The 13,937-nt window shown below is 45.8% G+C and overlaps 1 protein-coding gene across 6 annotated transcripts in view; it reads left to right on the top strand.

The window, feature by feature from the left end:
• HTR2C (5-hydroxytryptamine receptor 2C) overlaps positions 1-13,937 on the top strand; it is a 435,377-nt gene that overhangs the window by 82,055 nt on the left and 339,385 nt on the right. The gene's annotated exons all lie outside the window — the stretch shown is intronic.

Here is a 13,937-nt window from a genome sequence, read left to right as displayed (position 1 = left end):
ACAGTTGACGAATGAGCAGCTAGTGCTTCCAGGCAGGCAATTGTGAACTGCTGAGACGGTTACTGTGGCCTGAATGACACAACAGGAGTGAGGGTGAACTCACACACAGAAAATGAAGATAATTTTAAAAGTCTGTGTTGCTGCTTCTGAGATGTTAGTTTAGAGACGAGCCTTAGCTTTAAGAAGGGTTGAGAACCTGATATCTCTAATGGACACGCTGACTTTCTTGACAGACCATGGCTCTGAAGTCACTTACTGTATTCTGTTGGGTACCTCACCATTTGTCATGTCTTTATTTCATATACTTGGTTCTAAAACTATGTGGAAATATCACAGTGGAATCAGAAAGAAGTCGTGATTCCTGAGTCCTATGCGTTTTAAACGAAAGTGTTCTCTTAGTTGTCTGTTGCTGTGGTCGCCATTTTGAATTACTTGGTGTGACTTCAGAATCATTGGAAGTCTCTGTTCGTTAACAGTTTTTTTAAAAAGCCAAATACAAGGTTAAAAATGTGGAGGGGGAGTGCAGAGGAGGGGTGGGGGGAGATCAACAGAGCAAAAGGTTCTTGCAGAAAATCATGAAGTGCTGCTGTTCCTTTAAAACTCAATAGCATCTTGTACAACCTTGGTTATGGATGCAAAACCAGTTATTGTTTTGTTGGTGCACAGTCTTGAAATTTGCTTCTGGGCATTTTGACCTGCTAATATTTGATTTTCTCTCTTTCAAGGAGGAGAGGGAGGGAGATATTTGGGGTGGTAATATTGAAATATAACCCGCAGTTATAGCAAATGCTGCACTGGCAGCATAGCAAATAGGGAGAAACTGGCAATCTGGTACAGAAGGGTTTAGATCCTTTCTGAGTACTAAAGCAGACAGATCACAAATTGAGTTCCATGCAGTAGAAAAGCTAGTATGTCGAAGGACAAAGAACAAAACCAGGGAGCGTCAACTAAAATAAAAGGTGCCCACAGTAGAAATATCTCCATTTCTACGTCTTAGGTATGACTGTAATGAAATCCAAATTAGACGCTGGACTGCATGACTAGAGACCGTCTGAAAATCCCGATTTGGGATCACAGAGAGGCTATTGCACTTACACAATTCCCGGCATAAAATACCATATTTCTGGGTGTGACTCATTCAGAGCTGTGGAGAATACGTATCAGACTCCTACAGTAATAAGTGCTTCCGGGGATCTGAGGAGTCATTGGGCCCTTCGGGGATTAGCTAATCCCAACGTGGATTTCACCTGCTCACTGGGTTTGTGGGACTCACTCAGAGGGTTGCTACGGACTAAAGGAGTTGGGCTGCTGGGACTCCACTATAGAGTAACTCCTGGCAAGGTACCCTCTCCTCTGGCCTGTACTCTCAGCATGACCAACCAACGCTGGCTCCTCACATCTCCATTTGGCTGGGAACCAGAGCCAGGGAGGTGTGCTGAGTCAAGAGGTTGGGCCTGGGTGAGAAGGACCCAGCATGGATCCCAGAGAAGCTCCTACGGGAGGGTGGCACTGGTGGATGAGAAGAGACAGCAGAATATACGTGCCTGAGAGGACAGGGGGCTTTGCCACTTGGCAGAGGGCCCTGGTGGGGCTATAGACGGAGAGCAGATGGAAACAATGTGGGAGGCGAATTGTGGTTACTGCTAAGGAGGAGAGGGAGGGAATGGGAAAGACAAAATGTGTGATTACTTGTTACCTGTCTCCACCAATAAGTAAACTCACTTCCTTGTTCTTGCTGTATCTCATCAGGTATTTCTGTCCATTTTTGCAACACACCTCACAGGGAGTGAGCTCCTTTGCCTGTGTCTTATTGACCAAGAAGATGAGTATGGTGTGGGGGAAGTGGGGAAAGGGTTTCTCAGCTCCAGATCCTCTTTGGCCTCCTCTCTCTTGAGGTTGCAGGTGCCTTTTTCCCGTGGAGATGGGCTGAGGAAACCTTCGCCATATGCAAAGTGGATTTCTTAACGAGGTCAAGGTTTAGTAAAAACAGAGGAAATGGCGTAAAAACAAAAAGAAACTTGTTCTCATAGCCAGATTTACATTTCCCTTGAGCTAAGGTAGGGGAGGTTCTTTGTGAATGTAGATGCTAAAATGTAAGAAGTTTCTACTGAGCATGTGTGAACTGTCATTCTTCCCCCACCCCCATGGCTTATAAGGTGGCCATATTTGGGCAGATTTTCTTGGAGATGGGAGCAGGCACATCCTGGGCACAAGGGTCACCCCTTTGTCCAACTTCAAATCCCTGCTCCAAAGCCTGGAGGTGCTAGAGTTTTGCAAACAAACGGTCACCAGAAACTTGTTACTTGGGCAGAACAGCAAATTTACCCCTACCCTCATTGTTGGTAATGGCTACATTGCTCTGGCTGAAGTTTACGATAATAATAATTCACGCACCATGGAGAACTCAGTCCAAAGAGTTAAAGATTGGCAAGGTTATAAGCAACTGAAAACAGGCTCCTATAAAGGGAAGTGTCTGGCCTTAGTTGAGAGATTCATATGTGGGCTGGGGTCTGGGCATGTAATTCCCTCTAATGTTTGGGGAGATGGTTTATTTTCAACAGACTGTATCTCACTAGGTTAACTCCTGTGCAGACCATTGCACGTAATAATAGATTGCAAGTGTTTTGGTGGTTGCCAGTTCTGTTTAACTCCTGGGCAGCCACAATCTCCACAAAACTGAAGGATTGCATCTCTGCGTTGGGCTTCTGGGCAGTTACTGGCTAAGTTGCGGGTTTATGTTGTTGCAGGTTCTTTCCGGATGTAAAAACCAAGTAAATAGTTAAACTGCAGTTCCTTTATTAACTCCCAAAGCAAAGTTCTTTAGAGCATGACACTGTCACAGAAAGAGAGGCTATTAGCAGTGCACAGTTGGAAGAGTTTAACTGCAGGCACAGGAAATTGTTGACTGACTGACTGGAGACAGGCTTGGTTATCTCTAGAGCCTGTTCTGTGTGCCGCAGGGGGGCGAGTTCATTCTCTAATTCCTTCTCACAGGGCAGTCCGCTCTAGCCTGCCTTTACCTGAATCTTCAGAATTCCTCTCATGCAAATGCTTGTGAAGATTGAGCTTCTGGAAATAAGATAGAATCAGCCTTTGAGACTTAACCTCTGGCCAGGGGTCGCAATCGTGGCAAGGCATAGGCCTCTCCTTCAGGGTCCCCTGGGATGTTCAGGTGTCAACACCAACTCTCCCTGACTCAGCTGGTACATCCAATAAAGCTCCCAACAGCTCCAGGATCAGTCCCTTCAGATTTTTTGTACTGAACACAACAGTCCATTGTCACCCCAGTGCCACTGTGAGAGGGTGCTGGGCAAGGAGTGCTAGCCAGCCCCCTGCCATGCCAGCCCCAGTTAAGGGGAGTAGATGGGAGCTGGCTGAATACGCCTGTGCCTGCCTGGCAACTAGCTATGGTTGCCGACCTAATTAGCCAGGGGCTATAAAAGGGATGGGAGGAAGGAAGCCGGGGGGGGGGGGGGGGGCGGACAGACAGGAGGAAGAGAAAGGGAGAGGCCAGAGGCAGAGAGGGGCGGTTGGCTCTGGTCTGCTGCTTGTAAAGCCTGGCTGTGAAACAAATCTGTATATAGATAGGAAGGCGGTGGGGGGAAATAGCTACAAATAAAGTGCGCTGGTGATTTGCATCAGCCTGAGGCGTCCCTGACTGGTTTGTGAGGGCATCAGGGGCAGAAATAAGAGGGGCCCAGCTGCGCCTTGCTACAGCCGCACAATCTTTATAGGTTTCAGAGGAGCAGCCGTGTTAGTCTGTATCCGCAAAAAGAACAGGAGGACTTGTGGCACCTTAGAGACTAACCCATTTCTTTGAGCCCACAGAAGCTCATGCTCAAATAAATGTGTTAGTCTCTAAGGTGCCACAAGTCCTCCTTTTCTTTTTACAATCTTTATAGACTTCATAGTCCCTTCCTGTGCCCAGGGCCTACTGCCAGGCCTCCCCTTCTCTTGCTTTTTGCTCCCTGCCCTGGCTTCCCATTAAATAGCACTCAGTTCAAGCACTCTGTCCTGATACTCAGAACCCTTAATGAGATGGGCCCTAGCTACTCCTCCCGCTCCCACCCAGAACTGCTGTGTTCCAGCTGAACAGTTAAATCAATGGGGGAGGCTCGCCAGTGTGGGAGACAGAGCTGGATCATGGAATCACTCCTGCAAGAGACTATGGATGCCACCCAATTTCAGAACCAAATACATGCAACCTCCCTCCTGCCCCGCTTGGGTGTTTTTTGTTTTTGTTTACTGTGGAGTGTCTTGATACGTTCTGCACATACACACGACCCAAGCACTATAAACTAGTCCAGGTCTTTCTCAGACTGACTGAGCAGGAAGAGGGGGTTATTGTTTCTCTTTTTAAATACTTGGAGTGTGCTTGGGTACTATGGTGATGAAGGCCTTATTATTGATTTAATACTTAAATTGTAGTGGCACCTAAAAGCCTCCATCAGGTTGACCCCACTGTGCTAGGCACTGTGCAAATGGATAATAAATGCTGGACCTCAATAGATGACTGTAACAGACCGTCATAGAAAATGTAAAGAAGTCCTCTATAAATGTAATTTTCAGGGACTAGAAAACCTGGCTTTTTCTCCAGGTGACTTCTACCCATGCATTATTCAGAAGGCTTGTGTAATAAGTTGGTACTTAATAGAATTATTTCCATGGTACCTTCATCTGTATTTGTTTAGGAGTATTAAAGTTTGAAAGTAAAATCTAATATAAACATGGAACTGTCTGATCAGGCTTAACTATAGAAAAAAGTCTTTTATTAATGTACCCATATGGGGTAGGAATGACTTGAGGATTAAACTAGACAGAGCCGGGATGGATTACAAAACATACAAAGGTAAATGGTAGTTTCCAGATGAGAACCCCAGCTGCAGGGAGAGTGATTCTGAGCTCACTAGCGGTGGTGTGTCTCGAGTATATCCACTGAGGTCAGTGGTTTTCTATCAGGCTAAAACTGGTGTAGGTGAGGCGAGAATCGGGGTTCACACCACTTCCACACAGAACTGTGTAAAGTTGTGCAGACAATTGCACTTCCACATTCTTTTTCCTCCATTGCGTCTTTAGGCTGGATCCTACTTCTGGTGAAGTAAATGGGTGAAGGATCAAGCTTTTTGGGCCTGATTCTGATTACATCTACTCTGGTGCATATCAGAAGTGTCTTCATTGAGATAAGCAAAATTATTACACTGCTGTCAAACTGGTGTGAGATTAGAATCAGGCTCTTTCTCCTGTTTTGTATAACTAATAACCTAGGGAGCAAAATAATAAGACCCGTTACTGCTAACGTCAGCTCCGTTTGGGATGCCGTATGAGATTATGAGAGGATGTAACCAACCGTCTGACACAGGAGCTCCGGTTGGTTGTGCAGATGTGGATGATGAAGGAATTACAATAAAACGTAATGGCAGGAAATGCTAGTTGATCAAAAAGGGACTTGACGCCATTTTAGAACGCTGAAGATTGTAATGAGCCAGCCCTTTCCCTAACCCCAGTTTTCGCAGGGCGAGGAGCACTGTGCCTGGAGAAGAAAGGGTGGGCACCGGGTGATGGAATCTACGCATGGAAAGATTAGGAAACGTTGGCGATCACTGCAGAAGTAAAGTTGGGGCTTCTGAAATCTTACCCACAGGCAAAACTGAGGGGTAACTGTGCCAGAATTGCAGCTTTTTGTGGTTCTCGTTTTAATACAATAGACATAAAAGTTTACTTAAAATTAAGTAAAAAGAATGAAGAGTGCTCTGGGTGGGTTTAGGGTTGGCTTTACTGCTCCCTTTGAAGTCCAGGCCCCTGTCTTTTTTTGTTACCTCGTACTTTATCTTTTAAATTGTTTTACTTGTTTTTGCCTGCATGCTTTTTTTCTTGGTGAGATAGTTTACTTATGAAACGTAATCTGCCTTTCCCATAACAGAGCACAGGCATTTACGGCACCATCTCACTAAATACTAGAGACAAAAAGGCTATGCAAAAATCCCTGAACACTTAGTGCCTGAAATAAAATCACCTTTAAGGCTCAGTTCCCACGCTGCACTGGCTGTGCACCACCATGAGTGTGTAACATAGAGATGGCAGGGGCATCAGAAACCCTCCCCAGAATGTCTTGGTTTACCTTCTGTTTTAGCACACTCTGCAGAAACAATTCTCTCTGCTTGTGTTTAGTGTAACCTGTCACATATTACGCAGTTCAAGCAGTCACTCTTCTTAAAATGGTATACAGGTAGGAACCGTCAGTTTCACAGTAAAAATGAAATAATTGCTTACAATTGTAACCTCGAGCCAGATGAGTCAGATTTTCACTTGTTCGTCTTAAAAGGAAAGAGACAGTTTACCGAGTAAATCTTTACTTTGTCGTTGGTCTGATTAACTGTCTTTAGTTTGTTCATCAAACTAATATGGTGGGTGGGGATGTCAGCAGTTGCCGCTGGCAGCTTGTTTAGTTAACAAACGACAGGGTTCCTTAGATTGTGAACTCCTCGGAGCAGGGGCCATTCCTTCCCTACTGCCTGGAGGGCACTCAGTGTGCTGTGAGCACTGCCAGAAACTAACAATAATAATAATCGGGCTATTCAGCATTCCCTCTTCGGGTCTCTAGATCTGAGGTTAAATTCTGCCTTCTGACCAAAGAGGAGTTTGCATCTTTCTTCTTCTGTAAAGCAGACTTTGACCCCAAGAATATTAAATTTAAAAAATCAGATAAACAGGTTCAAAATATTAAGGCTGATTTGGCCACATTCTGCTCACAGCTGCAGTGGTGTAAATCTGGAATAACGCTGTAGCGTCTCTAACAAGGTGCTCTCGTACGCTAACATTCAGTTAGTGTTTGGGAATGGACCCTGCTGTGGTTCATCAATGTAAATCCAGACTAGCTTCAACTGATTTACACCTGCGTCATAGAGCTGGTTTGGGGGTAAGTGGGGCTGTGATCTGAAGCCGGTTTCTGAAATTACAAATAATTAATGCCTTCCATTTAATTAAATAAATATTAGTTAATATTTCCAGTTTGATAAAAGCAGCAAAAAATTAACTGCTATAAAAAGCTGAGTTAGAAGATTAGAACAAATCAGATGTCATAATAAACAAATCAAGCAGGCGGACAGATGTCTTCGTTCTGCATTTTAGGAGCATTTCACCTTCGTCTGCACGGTCTATATGGACAAACTAAAGACAGTTAATCAGACCAACAACAAAGTAAAGATTTAAGATGAACAAGTGCAAATCTGAGTCATCTGGCTCTAGGTTACAACTGTAAGCAATTATTTCATTTTTGCTATGAAACTGACTGTTCCTACCTGTGTATCGTTATACCATGTATCTTGAGAATGCAGCTGCTGCACTTGCATATGTGCAGCTAGAAGCTGATAAGCCGGTTCTGCGGAAATCGTGGTTCCAGTCATTTAGAATTTGTGTCTATTGAGGCCCCATTCGATCCTCAGTCCAGACATGCAGCTCAGATTGAGGTTAGTAGGTCACTGACCTCCACTTGACATCAGTAACATCTGAGTGCATGGCCCGAGTGGCACATGGCCCTTTGGGGTAAGTGGATATGTTACTGGGAGTGGAAGCGTGATGACTAGACAAGACCAGGCTCTGCCTCCTTTGCTCATGTTCAGTTGCGCTCATCGGAGTCGTCCTATTGACTTCAGCAGGACTGCTCACTCGAGCAAGAGCTACTCAGCCTGAGGAAGGGATGCTAAACCTTATAACAGCCTGTGTGGCAAGCTGTTGTGTACTTAAGGCTGGGTTGTCATAACTCATGGTTATCCATGGAAATAAGGCATTCACAGAAAGAAACGTCCGTTCTGGGTCAGCTTGTGTTAATCCAAATTCCTTTTATTTTGAATGAGCCTCACTTAAAATCATTAATGTTTAACTCAGATTCTCAAATTTTTGGGATTGGTGTATCTTGCCCTGGCACATTGGTGACTGATCTGCATGTTAGCCCCCCGTGCCCCGACACATTGCTTCCTCCCCACCTCTTCCTCTGTGTAGCTGAGATTTTGCTTTTGTTCTACATATTCTGTTTTCCTTGCTCCCCCGACCCCCTCCAGCCCTCTTTTCCCCGCCTCCCTGTGATGTCAGCATTGCTCTGTTGTGCCCCCCAGATTACTCTCCCTTTCCATCCTGGTTCTCCCTCTCTCTGTCTTTCCACTGACTTCAATGGATTTGAGCTCAGACATCTACCGTCACCAATCTCTCTCCTCTCCCTCTTCCTCACAATTCATGATGCTGTTTTTTTCCCCAACACCCAGAGGCATCTTGGAAACTGTGACAATCTGCTAGCTGTTGGAGTCCCTGCTCCCCACCATATCCTGAGCTTTGTGGCGGGCTGCGATGCAAGCTCTCAAGGCTTTCAGTAAAGCAGGTTCCCTTGTTGGCTATTGCAACCTCCTACCCGTGGGCAATCCCAGTGATTACAAGTCATGGATGCTCTTTAGAAAACATGGGAAGTATGGAATCCATGACACATGTGGCCTTCGTTACCCCATTGTGCAGATGGATAAATTAAGAGATTGTGAATTGCAGGTCACTTGAGGGACAGAGCCCAGGAGTCCCAACTTCCACTTCCCTGCTCTAACTATCCAACTGTGTATCTCAAGCAGTGGTTCTCAGCCTGTGGTCCGTGGCCTCCTGGGGTTCCACAAAGCACGTCTAAGGTTTCCAAAGGGGTCCCCACCTTCATTTGACATTTTTTAGGGTCCACAAATGAAAAAATTGAGAACCACTGATCTAAGGCACCCTGTAGCTATTAGATATCCTTTTCCATGCAGTGAAAAGCTCGAGACCAATGCGCAGTTTGTACATTAGCTTATTAAAGAATCATGCCTGAAATCATAGAATACCAGGGTTGGAAGGGACCTTAGGAGATCATCTAGTCCAACCCCCTCTGCTCAAAGCAGGACCAATCCCCAATTTTTGCCCCAGATCCCTAAATGGCCCCCTCAAGGATTGAACTCGCAACCCTGGGTTTATCAGGCCAATGCTCAAACCACAGAGCTATCCCTCCCCCCCAGCCAGAGTAAATGTCAGGGTGTGAAACGGAGTGTTTTTGAGGCACTGTGAACAGATGGTGCCTCTTTTGGCACTGAACGTCATTTAAAGTGCACATTTGATATTGAACCTTTGCTCTTCCCAAGGCTCTCCTCCCACAGAAAGCTGTATGAAGGGGGCAAGAGCAATGGCGAAACATGCAGGGCGGGAGGGAGCTGCATGGCATGCTTTCATCTGTTTCAATTGTGACTTGGATGCGGGGGGGTGGCGGGGGTGGTCCTTGACTGGAAAGCTCTTTGGAAATGGCCTATCTTAGCAAGGTTGATAGCGGAAAGTATAAATCAGAGCAAATACATGGGGCAGTATTGCAGGAGCTGGGGAGAAGGGAGGATTAAGATTATTCTTGGGATCTGCAGCACAGAGGTGGAGTGGGCCCTGACACAGCAGTGAGCAGCAGGATGCAAGCATACAGCTGATTGCTGGCTGGCCATGTGCTGGCAGTGTGGAGATGCATCTTGAGCCTGGATTCAAGTTGTGTCAGGACATTAGCCAAGGGAAAACAGGCAGGGATGTACTAGGCAGGGAGTCAAGTTTCTCCTGCTTGGACAGAGTGGGGCACATGCTGCCTGCTCAGATACTACAGGGATGTGTGCTGTAAAGTGTCCGAGTAAAACAGAGAATGCTGATGGCTATTTGTGGTATGGAGTGTGGAAATTATTTAGGGAGGGAAGGGCTCTATTTCAGTGGGATTTTTGACTAAGGACTGCAGATTTGACCCTATAGCTGTTGACACCAATATGTGGATATATTTTACACATTTCTCTGACATGGAAGTAAAGAGCAACATTAATAAAAGTAAATCAGTCATTGAAAAGCGAGGAGTGGGGGGGGGGGAAATAAATATTTTGTGGCTGCAAATAGAAATGGTGTGAACAAAGAAAGCCCTTTAAAATCTTTCATATTTTACTATACTAATCCCCAGTTCCTAATGAGGAAAACCATGGTACAAACCAGTGCTGTTCCTGCAAATCCGGGACACTTACAAATCCACATGCAAAATAACAGACCATGCATGGTTGCACCAGCAGCGATGCAGAGGTGGTTAAACTCACGCTAGCTTTTAAGGTGCTGTACTTCCGAATTCTGAAGTAGCAGCACGTCAGATACAGGGTGCAACTGATGGAATGATAAATACCATCTAATAAAAGATGTTTCTGTGGAAGTCCTAGTAGTTTCTCCAAATGGAGCAAATGGGACAGACGTATCTTGTGAATTTCATCCTGCAAACGTTATTTTACAAACCAGTATGTTTCAGGGACAAACCCTACCCCCCACCTCCATGTCTTGGGAATCCTGACAGGCAGCAGAACCAATACACTTCTGCTGCACGAGGGGAGGCAGGATTTTGAGAGCCCGCTGCAAGGGCTCCTTGGTAAGACGTGGGTAGGGTGATTGGCTGGGAGACCTGTGGCTATGCAGATGCAGTGAACACCATCGAGAGGCTGCTCTGCAGCCTAGGAGGAGGTGTCCATTCCCTGACACCACTGAACGTGCTCCCTTGTCCGTCCGTCCCCCGTAACCCCGCTCCCGCGCCTGGGCCAAGCCTATTGACTCATACTTAGTGCAGGGACCAAAATTAGGCCCGTTGTCTCAGTTTCTGCCCAGTCTTCTGGACATGGCCCCAGAACCACTGCACAGCCCCTCATCCTCCTCTCTTGCCGACAGGGTGGCAACTAGGTTACAGAGCGAACTCTAGTTCTTACGCTGACATACCAGCTATGGAGGCTCCATTCCTGCAGTTTGGCGTGTGGGGGATTCCTCCTCCCCTTCCTCCTGCTCCAGGCCCTGCCGTGATACCTAGGCTGGGCACTGTGCAGAGGGTCTGGGATAAGGCTCAATCCTGCAAAGTGCTGAGCACTCCGGGCCACTCAGCAAAGCACATGTCCAACGTCAAGCGCTCGCGCCGTCCATTGAAATCAACGGACTACTCAAGTGCCCGACGTCAAACACGTGCTGCTGGATTGGCCCAGAGTGCCCAGCACCTTGCAGGATCGAGCACCTAACATCCTAAAGCATTTAACACCATTTGTTATCCTTCTGGCATGCAGTGACTGCACTTCCCTCGCACATGCTGCTGCGCCTTCTGCGTTCTTTATTGCAACTGACACTGGGGGTTACAATGACTCACAAGGGTAACTTTGCCTGTTTTCCCCGCTCCTTTCGCTGAAACCATATGGGTTGTTTTACTTCTAATCAGTAGGGCCCTACCAAATTCATGGTCCATTTGAGTCAATTTCATGGTCATAGGATTTAAAAAAATTGTAAATTTAGTGATTTCAGATATTTAAATCTTAAATTTCACGGTGTTGTAACGGTAGGGTTCCTGACCCAAAAAGGGCCTGTGGGGAGGGTCGCAAGGCCATTATAGGGGGGTCGCGGTATTGCCACCTCTACTTCTGTGCTTCTGCCCTCAGAGCTGGGCCCTCGGCCAGCAGCCGCCACCCTCCGGCCGCCCAGCTCTGAAGGCAGCGGCGCAGAAGCAAGGGCGGCATGGCAGGGTATCGCCACCCCTACTTCTGTGCTGCCACGGGTGGGGCGCTGCCTGCAGAGCTGGGCATTTGGCCAGAGCTGCTGCCCTCTGGCCACCCCTCCCTGACGGCAGCGCAGAACTAATACTGCGACCCCCCACAAAAACCGTGCAACACCCCCCATAACCTCCCCCGGTTGAGAAACACTAGACTCCCCTGTGAAATCAGTATAGTGTAGGGTAAAAGTACACAAAAGACCAGTTTTCAAGGTCTGTGACGCATTTTTCACGGCTGTGATTTTGGTAGGGCCCTACTCATCAGCGTTAAAATGCTATTTAGAATTAATTTATATCTAGATTCAGTTCCTCCATAAAACTTTCTGTGAACATATCAACTCTGCAGGCTCATGTATAAATACACTCCTCCTTTCTCAATCCAGCATTGTTTCCCAGAAAGCTTCCTATAATCCCATTTCTCACGCTCGCCAAAGCCGTGTTTTTAAAACTTTTCTCTAACATCTCTCATAAACAAAAATCTACTCTGCGATAATCAATCCATGTCAAGGTGTCCCTATAAGAGTCGACGTCTGCCTTTCTTAGGCATCCAAAAGCCCCGTTGATTTCAGTGCGCCCATGGAAGGCAGGATCAAACCCTTCATGTATTTTCTAACATAGATAAAACATTTTATCTGAAGTGGAAAAAACAATGATATGAGAGAGAGATAGCGTGAGAGACAAGCAGAAAGTTACTTTTATGTTAGCTTTGCTCCACAATACTTTTAACGATGGATGGGAAGGTCCTTTGCTATTCATAAATGTGCAATACAATCCACTGCAAAAGTTTTATTGATATATAACAGTGATTCTCAAACTTTTGTACTGGTGACCCCTTTCACATAGCAAGCCTCTGAGTGTGACCCCCCTTTATAAATTAAAAACACTTTTTTGTATATTTAACCATTATAAATGCTGGAGGCAAAGCCAGGTTTGGGGTTGAAGCTGACAGCTTGCAACCCCCCATGTAATAACCTCGCGACCCCCTGAGGGGTCCTGATCCCAGTTGAGAACCCCTAAAAGCTGCCAGTAGTTTTAGGATTTGTTTATATTTAGAGATTCAGTTTCATCTGCAAGTGAGGTGAGTAGAGAGAGACTTTGAGCCTAGAACAAAATGAGCACATTTAGTGTGTCTTCACAGCTTCCATTCCTGTCCCCCATTTCTCTCCTTATTGTTGAGACAATCTGATAAGGAATTTTTCCTCCCCCTTTTCCCAGAACATTTGTAAAGAAATGGTATAACCCAACATAGCAAGGGAAGTGCAACTTAAAGGTCTAATCATGCAAACTCTTGCAGGACTGGGCCCTAAATGGGTCATTCCATTAACCCCCCACATCTCGTGCCTGAATATTTTAGCACATACAATATCTGGATAGTCTGAACACTTGTTCTTCTCAGGCCTCTGCAGTGCAGTGCAGAGTTAGGAATAGGAAAGCAGCCTCAGGTTAATGGAGCTTTATCAAAGATTTCAGGTGGTAGATCAGACCTTTGACGTTATTTTAGGGTAAAGACCAGTATTTCATGACTCTTATTTTGATACATCTCTTCCCTGTTTACATGGATCATTTTCTTAGCTTCCTTCATCTATTTTCTATATTTCTTAGTTTTTCTGAGTGAGAAGGTATTGGTCGGAATTCTCAGCTGTAAATGCCTTTAGCCAGCTGTCAGTTCGGTCTCTGGACCCAAACATTCAAACTGGCACAAATCAGTGCTGTTCCTGCAAACCCAAACTCTGGACCCAAACATGTAAACTGGCACAAACATTCCTCTGCTGACTTGGGTTCCCAAATATGGGATGTGTCTATGCTGGTGCAGCACATCCAGAGCTCAGAGACAGCGATGATGAGCGTGACAGAAGAACCGAGATGGAATAGAATAGAAAATTGTGCCCTCTTTCTTGCTCTCCAAAAGCTCGAATTCTGCTTAACTTGCTTCAGCATATAGGGATGGATCTGAAGTCAGTGCACAGGGTCATTAGCTTAAATGGGCTTTGGATCAGCATCTTAAAGCGGCACTTGGAGAGGCCGCCAATTCTGCCACGCCCAGTTTTTCATTTTGTGTGAGAATTTAGAAAAATAATTCCTCATTGAACTTTCTAGTCTCCCTTTATTTAACTATTGCTGAGTAATAACTCCTCTGCCTTGGTGCAGGAGATCCATTTTGCTTTCTTGTATTGAGCCTTCATGGCAATTTCAAGTCAGCTACTGTTCACTGAAGTGTTTCTAGTTACCGCATTCTCCTGCTATCAGTGTGTGGTATCGCTTTGTTCTGGTACATCTCTGACAGCTACCCTAGCTAGTTTATGCCTCTGTAGATAGTTATTAATTCGAGTGTCTCTTTCTTTCAGCCTTTTCCCAC

Source organism: Chelonia mydas, chromosome 9 (genome assembly GCF_015237465.2).
Source record: "Chelonia mydas isolate rCheMyd1 chromosome 9, rCheMyd1.pri.v2, whole genome shotgun sequence".
In the NCBI taxonomy this organism is placed as follows: Eukaryota; Metazoa; Chordata; order Testudines; family Cheloniidae; genus Chelonia; species Chelonia mydas.
Note: the sequence above shows the minus strand (reverse complement) of the source record. Positions and strands in the feature narration are given on the sequence as shown.